Raw genomic sequence first — 12,194 nt, 5'->3', positions numbered from 1 at the left:
TTTTTCACTCAAGTGCGGCGTTGGAGGCACTGTTTTTGTTATTTTGTTTGTTAATTTTATTTATTTTATCATTTAAGCATTTTTAACTAAATGATTGTTAAATTGTTATTAAATGTTTGTGTAGTCATATGACAATTAGTTGTAAATTAAAATAAAGTAATTTTGAAATACTTCAAAAGATAAGGACGATAAGGAAGTTGGCTTATTTTATATATATACGAGTGTGTATTAAGTTTGTATATGTAAAAGTTCTATTGTATTTGTGTATTTCATACTTTGTCAATTTTCGACTTAAAAAAAGTTTAAAATTATTTATTAATTTAGTAATATAATTTAAAATTACTAATTAAAGTCATGTTATATCGTAAGTATCGTTAGCTAATAACAGTAGCGCGATATAATTGATTGATTATCAATAAAATTCTTCAGTTTGTCGTTTCTACTGATACTTGGTTTTTGGCATTTAAAAATATTTTTTTATTATTAATTAAGTAAGATAACTGTTTTCTATGAATTCTAAATTTAATATTATTTTAACTTTTGTAATATCGGTTTAATTACTATAAGTCATCATATATTAATGAAGCAAATCTGTCATTGAGTAGTTAAATCTTAGTGTCGAATAAATAGAAATTTTTACAAGCTCTGAAATAGAATAGAAGAAAAATTGATCAATTATAGGAAAGCAGGTTTCCTATTTAACAAAGATCTGTGGAAAACATACTGGAATTGATCGTAAGCGGGGAAAAAACATTTCTCTCCATAAATGAATGAAAGCATGTTTTTTGTTGATGTACACATAGTATAAGATAGGGTAAAGAATTTCCGAAATATCATCTTCCTTTTAAAAGAGAACAAAACTGTTCACGGAAGATAAAAAGTATTATCTCTTTCATGGAAGTTAAGCAATTAAACAGTAGGTAATTCTATAAGCTAATGCACTATATGGATAGTTCATAGCAAATAAATGTACGAGTAGTATAAATATATATGAATAATAATATAGTATTTGAATGAATGAAATCATTGAATTTAAAATCATGGGCTCCGTGGAAAAATAATAATTTTAATAATATTTTACATACTTACCTAACAGTAAGTACCTTGTGGCTTATCAGCGTTTATTTTTCTTACATCAGAGTAAGCATTTTCATGTTTTACTCTAAATAAAACGATCCTCCAGAAATGATAACAATATTACATACTACAATACTGTTCTGGTAACATATCCTTCAAATTTTGTGTAAGTCCCATGTGCTATTTCTTGTCCAGAAATACGGTTGAGCATACTTTTTTGTCTCTATTGTAGATTAAGTGATTATTTTCCATAACATATTCTGTGTGTAGCGAATTCTGGTGTTGCAGTTTTTGGACGTCCTTGTAATGGATTGTCGTCAGGCTTATATGACCTATTTTAAATAAATCAGACAACTCATATTGCTTTTGAAGGAGCAGGTTTACTTAACAGATATCAATACTGAAAAAAATACAAACATTATTTTTTTTTTATAAGTAATGAATTTTTATATCAATTGGCTTAGGTGTCGAAATCTTGTTTATAGACAGATGGCGTTCTGCATATGAAACATATGAAATTACTCGATATCAGACGAAACGTAGCTCCATAGCTTAGGTTTGTGCTTTTTAAGTTTAAAAAATTTTAAAAAATTAAGGATAGATGTTATATTAAATTTATTAATATTATTAATAAATTGTTGTTAAGTTGTTACTTTACTATCGAGGTTAAAGAAAATTGGGGTTTTGAGATTGAGAGTTCTAAGGTATTTCATTATAAATATAAAGATTTGATTTTGAAACATAATATTAAGGATATTTAGCCATATTTGGGAACTCGATAACACGGCAAAGTGACGGTAAAGTAATTTTATGTATATTTACAATGATATCGAAGTAACGAATTACCTAGGCTTCAGGCCTGAACAGGCTTTTTATTGTGAAGTATTGCACAAAACTTGACTTTATTTCAAAGTTTGAACAGTTTGATAAAATAATATTTAAAGAAATATATATAGAAATAAAAAATTAAAGAAAAAATAATTTTATTTAAATTCTCAATTTGGTTTTAACATTTTTTTTCGCTTTTTTTTTGCTGTTAAATAGGATAAAGCAAACAAACAAAATCAAATGATCTGACAGGTCTTTTTTACAACTTTACTCAGAAAGAATCAATGAAGAGAATTCAGAATTTAATCATTTTAACACTATACCGATCAAAAAATACATAAGGGACAGAGCCCTGAAGTTATACGCGAAAATTGACAGGCTATCCTACTTACCACTATCTAATCTTAGAGTAATCACTCTCCGCACGAAGCTTTTAGGCAATGCATAAATTAGTCAATGAGATGGGTGGTACCCTGTAGTACCTCCTATCAAAGAGTAAAAGTGCACAATTGCGCTGATTTGAAAAAAGGATCAACATACATACTTTACCGAATACCTATTTACCGAGCAACGTCTTGATATCTATTTAATTTTTTTTCAAATTTATTTTATATTTGAATAATGGACTACGAGGGATGTTTCCAATTTAATAGCCTTAATTTAGATTAATTAAAACTTGTCTTTAATTAAAAAATAACTAAAAGATGATTCATACTGAAAAATAAAAAGGTTTAGCCAATTTTGACCGAAAAATAAGATTGTTAATCAAATAATAATTAAAAAAAAATTTTATTAGAAAGTGCAAAAAAATACTTATCTGAAACTTTCTACCACCGAAAATGAATCATACGCAATTTCAATTGCAAAACAAAGCAAATGAAAACAACTTAAAATATTTATAAATCAATTTTAAAATCTTTTCGGTAAACAATCAAATAAAATTCCACTTCATTTAGGCAAATAAGCAACGTTTAATTGTGCCATTAGTAACTGTTAAGCTACCGGTTAAAGTAAACCGTACAACAACACCGCAGCGACAGCGACAACGGCAGCGGTACCGGCAGTGACACTTTATGAAGTTTCGACTCCATTTTATTGACATGGGGAGCAGTTGTTGTTGTTGTCTTTATTGGTTTGCTGTTGTAATGAAATCTCTGCAGCTATGCTTTCAAGTTTACCGACAGCGAAATTATGAGATAATGGTTGGGTCAAAAGAAATATTTTATTATTATTTGTATTTTATAATTTATTTTTAAATGGCTCAAATTATTATTAGATATAAAGAGATATACAATATACTCTATGACTTATTTTATTCAACATTTTTTACGGTAGAATTATTATTAAAAGAATGGATCGTGCACTGCGACCTAAAAGATCTATTGTGCCCCTTAGTCGGATTAGAGTGTTTTCTCAAGTCCGATTTCTTTAATGAAAGAATATTATAGAGCTTATTTTTCTTAATCTTGAATCCTTGCGATCTATCCAATACCCTCCTAGGTGTTTTTTCCGCTTGTGCGTCAGTGCCGGGTACTCCCGAAGCACATGGTAAACAGTTTCTCTCTTTTCTCTTTTTTTTCTATAGTATCTGTAGTCTGAGTTGGATTGAATCCCTAATTTCGATAGCTGATTATTTAATCTACAGTGATCGGTCAATAATCCCGTAATAATTCTTAGGTTATTTTTTGATTGTGCTATTTATCTTTGAAGCGTTTTAGGTTATAAGTTTCTAAAAGCATTTTAGATTGTGAAAGTCTTAGTAGCCTTTTCCAATAGAGTTCTCTTTCTTTTTTTCTCTGCGGCATTCATAAGAATGAATAAAATTCCTTTGCTTAGACCATAACCACTTGAGGCCGCGTCTGTTCTTGCAAGTTTGTCTGCCATTTCATTGCCTTTTATGTACCATGTCCCGGCATCCATATTAGATGCACCTGGTTGTTCCAGCTAAGTATGTTCAGCTTGTCAATACAGTGCAGTTTTTTTACGGTAAGTTCTCTAGAAAATTATAACATACTTGTTTTTATTTACCATTACTTTTGATGGCACATTTATTTTCCTTTTGCTTTTTACTTCTACTTTCTTCCTCTATTGTTGCTTCTACTAATGTGTTTACAACAGGTTGTATTAGTATCTTAAACATGTATTTATATTCCATATACTTGCTTACATGGCCATGACCGTGCTTTGGTGTAGCATTCCTCTCCAGGCGCATTCCTCTGCTGCATGTACGCCTTCTCCATATACATTAGCTTTATGTTTCCGGTAATTTTATGTTTCCACTTTAGTTGATCTATAAATGATTGTGCGAATGAATAAATGATCAATTTAATTATAAAATAAAGGTGATATATATATGAAGAATTACAAATCTTTCGATAGGGTCGTATTTGTAGGAAAAAAAAACATAAGACATTGTAATAAAACAATTGTTTATTATTTAATATTGTTTAATTGTTTAATATGTGTTCAATGTGTGAACACATTTGATGCTTAATTTGGCAACTTTAAAAAAAATAAATAAACTAATTAATTGAAGTGTCATTTCTATTGTTAAAATTGAATTTGGTCAATATATGGAACAATTATAAAATGGAAATTTAAAAAAGAATTTATTAGGTGTATTCGCTCCGAAGTATGGCATAAATCCTTTCTATAAATTTGAATAAAAGCAATAATTTTTGATTTCATTCACTAATTATTCTTTGTGATATATACAACAATTCTCTATAATAATTTTGATAATTAACTTAATTTTGAATTTCAATGTATTAAAATTATTATTAAATAAAATTTTTTTTATTTTTTTCCGCCTTTTTAATATTTTACCACATACCAAAGTCAAGCAGCATAACCGTCATTACCAATTAACCGTACAGTAGCAGCAGTTTTAATTTATAGTAGTTAAGAAATCCATTTGCGAATTGTAATTAGCAAATACTAACAAAATGTTTTATCCGGAGAAACACTAACAACAACAACAACAAGTAAACCACTTCAAATTAAACAAACTTTAGCTGTAACCATCAATTGCTCTTAACAATTTTTCTTATGCTTTAAGCCATTTACACTGTTAAATGCTAACGTCTCGTAACCAACAAAATAAAGTACAAAAAACAAAAACAAAATTTAGTGAAAAAAGGTAAAATACCTTGTTTACCCATTAGCGTTTTTTGGATGGCAGTTTTAATAGGTGGAGGAGCCTTACAACGTGCGCTATTAAGTGACGACGTTTGCAACGGCAAATACGACGAAATCTTGGACTAAAATGTTTACACGTTGCCTGGTAGCAGTTTAAGGCTCTCTAACGACTTCCATTCATTCGTTCACTCAGCGTACAGCGCACAGCTCGCTTACGTGTTTGCCGTATTTACACTGTGGGTTCCCACTTTTCGTTCGTTTATGGTTTTACATTGCTCAAGTATTTATCGCGGTGGGTGTAAGTCAAAGTTTGTTTTGTTTAAAATTTACTAAAAATGTTAAAATGTTTAAATAAAGCGAAAATAACTAGAAAACAGATATCAAAAATAATAATTTTTTCCATTTTTATGTGTTTTTTGTGGAATTATTATTATAAAGCAGCTCTGCATAACTCATAAAAGCGACAAATCGCAGGCTTTTTAATGGCAAAAAGTTTTATGGATTTTTTTTGTGGACTTATTTGTTGGTCAGAATGTTAATGTGTGTGCGTAAGTGAGTAGCTTGGCGCCACTTTGACACATCGCCAAATAATAAATTCATTGAAATTTTATTTTAATGGAGATTAATATTGTTTCTTGTGTTTACTTTGTTAAATGACTTCAATTTTTTTCCTCGCTGTAGTATGAAAAACCAAAAATGTAATGTAAATATATTAAAATTATTATCAAAGTCAAAGTTTGTTTATATTGTATTTTGCTGCTAAAGGCATGATTAATTAATTGACTTAAATTAACGTGGGAAATATGGCTTTTATGTCACATAACTCAATGTCAACAAATAAAAATCTTTTGCGACTTTATTAATTATTTTTCAATAAACTTGATCGTTTATTTTGCGTAAATCAGTAAATTTCATATATAATATAAATATAATAACCTTTAACCAAGTAAAGTACTATATAATCGATTCTATATATGAGGTGATTTTTACTGTTAAATACAGAAGATTTAATATTAATTATACTAATTTGAGTTACAATCTCAAAACCAAAAATCATATTCAGATAATCTCGAGTATGTACTGTACCGACGTATTGAAACACATAGAAATTTGGGGACTCCATTAGATAATGTGAGTACAGTTAGTATTTTTTAATTATAAAAAATCAACTTAAAATATCATAGCAATAATTTTGACAAATAATTTTATAATCTGATTATCCTGAAAGTGTACTTACGTTAAGTATCTCTTCACTGTTGACATAATATACTCATAATTTGTCGTTTAAAATTTTAAAAATATCATTTCGAGTAAATTAGTAACAAATAAATAATAAATCGATCAAGCTGATTGTGTCAATATTGACAAATAAACACTCATTTTGTACCCTTAAACAAATTTTTTGTGATAGTGCGATCAGCTACATATATTGTGACATTTGTAAGTATGTCACTTATATTTATTTCTATATAAATACAAAAATATAATTATAAGACTACTATATACTTGGTTCATAAATAATATAAAATCAAGACAACCTTAAGCAAAATAAACGAACGTCACATTTTCTATATAAACAAACATTTGCCTTTAAAAATAATAATACATATATCTTTGTAAAAATTTGGAACTAAATTAAAAATTTTAATAAAGAAAATATTTAATACTAACAAATTAAAATTTTAAGCGCAAACATACCGAAAAAGTGTTTCATTCCAAAATAGTTAACTACCGATTTAAGGGATATCAATACCGACAACCATATAAAACCTAAAATAATGTTTCCAATAGAGCAAGTAGAAAATATTTTTAGAAGATTTTGATTGAACTACAGACAAACCAATTTAATGAAACTTACGAAATAAATAGTATATGATTCCGGGAGGGTCTTTATCAGTTTTAAAAATTGTAGAAATGCCTTTACTTGTTTCCTAAAGATAAAATAAAGATAAATTGAGAAACTACTTGAAACCAGGATTACCACTTTCCGTATCGGAAGTGATTGATCTCTTAGAGGGGTTTTTGTATTGTTCTTCAATTTTGTGGAAAATGAGTAGTGTAATAAATTTTATTTCAGGGTTACCGCAACTGAAAAAGGCCAAACTGTATAAGAACCGTATTGGTCAAATACTTTAATTAATGAGTAACCTGCTCAGTACTACGGTATCGGTGCTCACGGGTCACTGCGTTCTATTAAGACATGAGACTGGGTCTATATTATAATGGCTTTAATCGTGGTTGTAATTCTGCGGATAAGGAATACTTCATATCATTTGTAAGTGTCTACATGAGAAGATTTAAGAAGATGGCTAAGAGAATGTTTAAAATCTTTGGGGACCCTTTTCTTGTTGACCTGAGAGAGCAGAGATCCTATAAAATTAGGGACTTGACCTAGTTTGTATTTACATAAATTTGCTAGGTTGGTTTACTTTCAATTGAATGGGGGAGTCGTGCGTTTTGGCGTTGTCGTACGCAGGCCTCTGGTCTGCATATAAACATTTCTACTCTATAATAACGCAATTGGCTTTTATTTCAGCTCAAATGGGCTGTGGGCATGACGTCTATCGAACCTAACCTAAATTAGTCTAATAAAGTCGCACTTCAAAGTTTTCTTCCTCATCTTCATCGTGGTGGTTTCGACAGTAATTTCCGTTTATGGCACTTATTTCAAGAAACTATAAATCTACAATATAATGTTTGGTGGTGGTCTTTATTAATAGAGATTAAAATTTTTTTTCTGATCTTTTTGTGAACTTAGTAGATTGGTTAGATAGGATTTACTCCCGTAATATTGTTCTACGATTTTATGATTGATTGATATTCATTAAAACATATTTTTGTTATATGTTTAATGATTAGTGTTAGCGATAGTTTTCTTTAGCTAACCTTATCCTATACAGTTATAATAATTATGAAGCATCAGAGATCAATAAAGAATTTTTATTGGCAAATATTCGCTTCAGATACTCTTATTCTAATCTATTATTAGAAATGTAGAATACTTTTTATTGTTAATTACTTTTATTGCTACTGTTCAAAGACCTCGGCCTTAAAAATATATTGTATAACTACGTTGATGTTATAACTTATTCAATGATATTTTCTACTGTTCTTCTAACTGACCAAAGAACAACAAAAATAAAACAAACAAATTTTAAAACAATTTTAATTAAAACAACAGCAAGTAACTTTGATTAGCTAATTTATCAAACTAAATAATACAAATTGAATTTAAAAAAAATCTACGGAACAATAATTTTAAATTAAATGGCGCACACTCACTCGCACGTACGCCATTGGCAGTAGAGGACCGAACGCCTGCCATTCAAGTCATAAACAAATTTAATATCTTTTAATTAAAAGAACAATATTATTATATATATAAATAAATTAAATCGCATGCGATAAGATTATGGCGAGTGACAGTATCTCGCTTAAAGTGCAATTTACGCTTCAAACGAGCACATTTTCAAATGTGATAACAATGATAATTTCGTATAATTTTTTTAATTTAAAAATATTTCTCTAAAATTTATTTACCTAATTAAACAAAAACAGTTTAAAATTTATTATGCCCAGCAAGCAGTACTAGTACGATATGTATGAGTGTATATGTGAGTATAAGTGGATTCCTAGATAAGTGCTAGTATGCTGCATTTGAGAAGGTGCTTGAAATTACCAGGCAGCATTGGGAATTAATTGAAAATTGATTGTTACTGATATGAAATTTTAAGAAATACAAAGTCAACGAATGTGAATGTGAAGTGAACCGACACAGTGGTTAAATACCGATAACGCTGTGATTATACTCAAAACCCCAAATCAAATATTAAGTAAATTTATACGAGCATATAACAGAAATCCACAGCTAGACAAAGCCAAACGCATATGCTTCTGGTATACGAGTAAGTGGTATCAGATTGTAAAAGTTCCCTCAGAAAATTGGTATCAATGAAGTTTGCGGGTGTGACGTGGGGAAGGCCTATTATCAAAGCTTTAAATTCAATAATTGAAAATTAATCCATCATAATAACCGTCAAAAATAATTTGTTGATTTGTGCCTGATGACGACAACAAAGGTTACAAAAAACAAAAAGAGTACAAATTTTGGAGTACGATAAGATTTTTATAGCTACAATACGAAGAGGAAGTCATAGACTTTGGTATGATTTGTATATTAATAGCTACTGGAAAAAGAGGTATTAATGAATAACGAAACGTAAACAGTAGTAGCGTGAACTGAACTGAATACGACTGAACTTCTTATCTAAGCGCTAAAGTTTGATTAGGATTTCTTTATTTACTTTTGGAGTTCAGCTTTATCGATACGTCGTTGTTGAGCTCAACTACGTGTAGAGCTATACCAGCTTTGGTAGTTCCATTAGTGTTCTTATTGTTGTTGGGGTCTTTGGTAAATTGAACAAATAAAATACAAGAAACATTTGAACGATTTATGACTTTCAATTATGATTTATTTTTAATTTTGTAATATCACCTTAAAACATGAAATTTGTCTGATATGCTTTTATTGAGAATTAATGATTTATTTATTGCTTATTCGTATCAATAATAAACTTTTATAGCTATTTAAATATTATGCATATATATGTAAATACAGTGTAATGAAGAGTATGGATTTGTGATTATCTGAAATTAATATGATCAGTAATTTCACATAAAAAGTAATATCTATTCAGGCCAAGCCATTAAAGAACTAATGAATAATGAATAAAAATTATGCAGTTTTTAAATAATAATATCAAAAAGAAGATAATTGATTTGTGACATGCGATTATCTATTTTTGATTGACTGTAATTATGTAATTTTAGAAAGAACAACGGAAAAGCGATTGATGCCTGTTGCGTAATGCAAAACGGCTACTACGAAGTTGTAGATTGGATCCATGTTATGTACCAGATTAAATGATCATCGATCACTACCTCTACTGTTGTTTCAATGCTATTAACTGCATATTATACCTGCATATTATACCCTTTAGAAGAAATGGTTGCAATGTTTTCTTTAAGCTATTATATGTTATTTCACAATATTGATTGCTTAACAACCTCAAAAAATTTTAAAACTTCACTATAAAAATAGTGACGATTTCAGCTTTAAATTTTATTTAGAGACGAGTCACATTTTTTGTTCCATAGACAACAAACAATTCTATGGTAACCACAAGTAACTGCAAAAAATCATTATATGGTGCATATAGTCAGGAACTGTGGTTAACCAGTATTTTTTTAAAATAATCGTGTGATCAAGTAATCAGTTTTGATGGTTACTTTTTTTGGAATGAAAGTGAAGACATGAATGTGGAAGGTATTGTATTTCAATTGTTGGTTTGTATTTCAATTGATGGCTCAAGCCAAACAATATCTTTTTGTTGTGCGAGAAAATTTGAATGTGCAAACTTGTGATTATCATTAGTTACCAAAATCGATTTTTTGTTACTTGATCATGTTTATTAAGACAATTCCCTAATTATCATTATTATAATCGAACTAAGTGTCGACATGTCATCGAAAACTAGTTTAAAATTTACCATTATTTTATTCTTATTTTTATATAACGGATGTTTTTTTAGCTGCATGAGGACTATCGATTCAATAACTATGGTTTGACAACTGAGAATGCCAAACTGTGTTGACATTTCTTTTCAGTAAGGTTTGGCAATTCATCATAAATCGTTTAACAATAGAACAATAATTCCAAATTGTGGAAATTTACTTTTAAAAAAATAAATCTGTTTGCGAAGTTCATAGAGCTCTTTATGGAAGAATTGTGCTTAGGAATGAAGTTCATTTCTGGTTAAATGGAAATGTCAATAAGCAAAATTGCCGTATATGAAGATAATCATCAAACCGTTAACGAATCACCATTATATTCTTTAAAATTGACTGTTTGGTACGGTTCACACGCTGGCGGCATCATCGGTCCTTATTTCTTTCGAAATGAGAAAGAAGCTGCCATTACGGTCAATGTAATAGCGGCCCATGCTGACTAAATTTTTGATTCCAAACATTAATCAGTTAAAGATCGACGACATTTGGTTCCAACAAGATTAATCAATCGATTTATTGCGAAATCAATTTGCTAATAAACAATTTGCTATTTCCAGAAGTGGTTCTGTCCTGTTAACTAGTTTCCTCGTTTGTGCTATTTAATGCCGATCACGATCACTTTTATGGGGCTATGTTGTCCTTGGTTTATGACGACAAACCAGCAACTCTTAAAGCATTGAAAACTAATGTTTTTGCCACCATTGGCGTCAAACAACCACATTTAGTGCAAAAAATAGTCAAAAATTGGGCTGATCGAATGGACCATCTAACTCGTAGCAGTGGTAGACATATGTCGGAAATCATATTTGAAAAATAAATGACATGAAACTATCTACTAGATTATAATCAAAAAATTTCCATTCTAATAATATTTCTGTTTTATATTATCATTTAAATTTCTAAAGCAACTAAAAAAACACCTAATACTTAGATCACCAATCTTGGACTCTTGGTGACGAAGATAGAGATTCCATTTGAGCAGAACATTTAACAGCATTCTTCAACCAAATCTGAATACAACAGATCTTCATCGAGTTTGTTTCTATTGTTGAAAATCTCATCACATTACGATGGGATTAATGTAAAGAAGATTCTCCAGATCTTCTAAAACCCAAAAAAGGCAAATCCAATCAAGTGTAATTCTAATTTACAATTTAATTGAAAATTCAATTATTTTATAATTTAATTATAAAACTCGTCTAGTGGTATGGTATTGAAGCGCGACGTCCTTCTCTAATATCGAGAAAGTATAGCGAATACAAAATAGTCTATTAATATCGGGTGCAGTATGGGATGTTATAAATGTATATATCCACAATAATGAATGTACATATCTTGTAATCCTATATGTCCTATACATCGCCCTTTTCTGGTCCCATGGTTTCCAGTTCATAACGAAAAGTCTTTCATACAAGCTTATCCACAATTCTTCTAAGTTTCTTTTATCTGCTTTATTATCTTTTTTATTTCTTTTTTTCTTCTTGCTTATTGCGTTATGTATAATTCTAAAAGTTAAATGCAATGTGTTAATTTCTAGTAGGAAAGATACAATATTAAACGTATGTTATAATACAAAAATAAAA

Source organism: Teleopsis dalmanni, chromosome 1 (assembly GCF_002237135.1).
Source record: "Teleopsis dalmanni isolate 2A chromosome 1, ASM223713v2, whole genome shotgun sequence".
Lineage (NCBI taxonomy): Eukaryota > Metazoa > Arthropoda > Insecta > Diptera > Diopsidae > Teleopsis > Teleopsis dalmanni.
Note: the sequence above shows the minus strand (reverse complement) of the source record.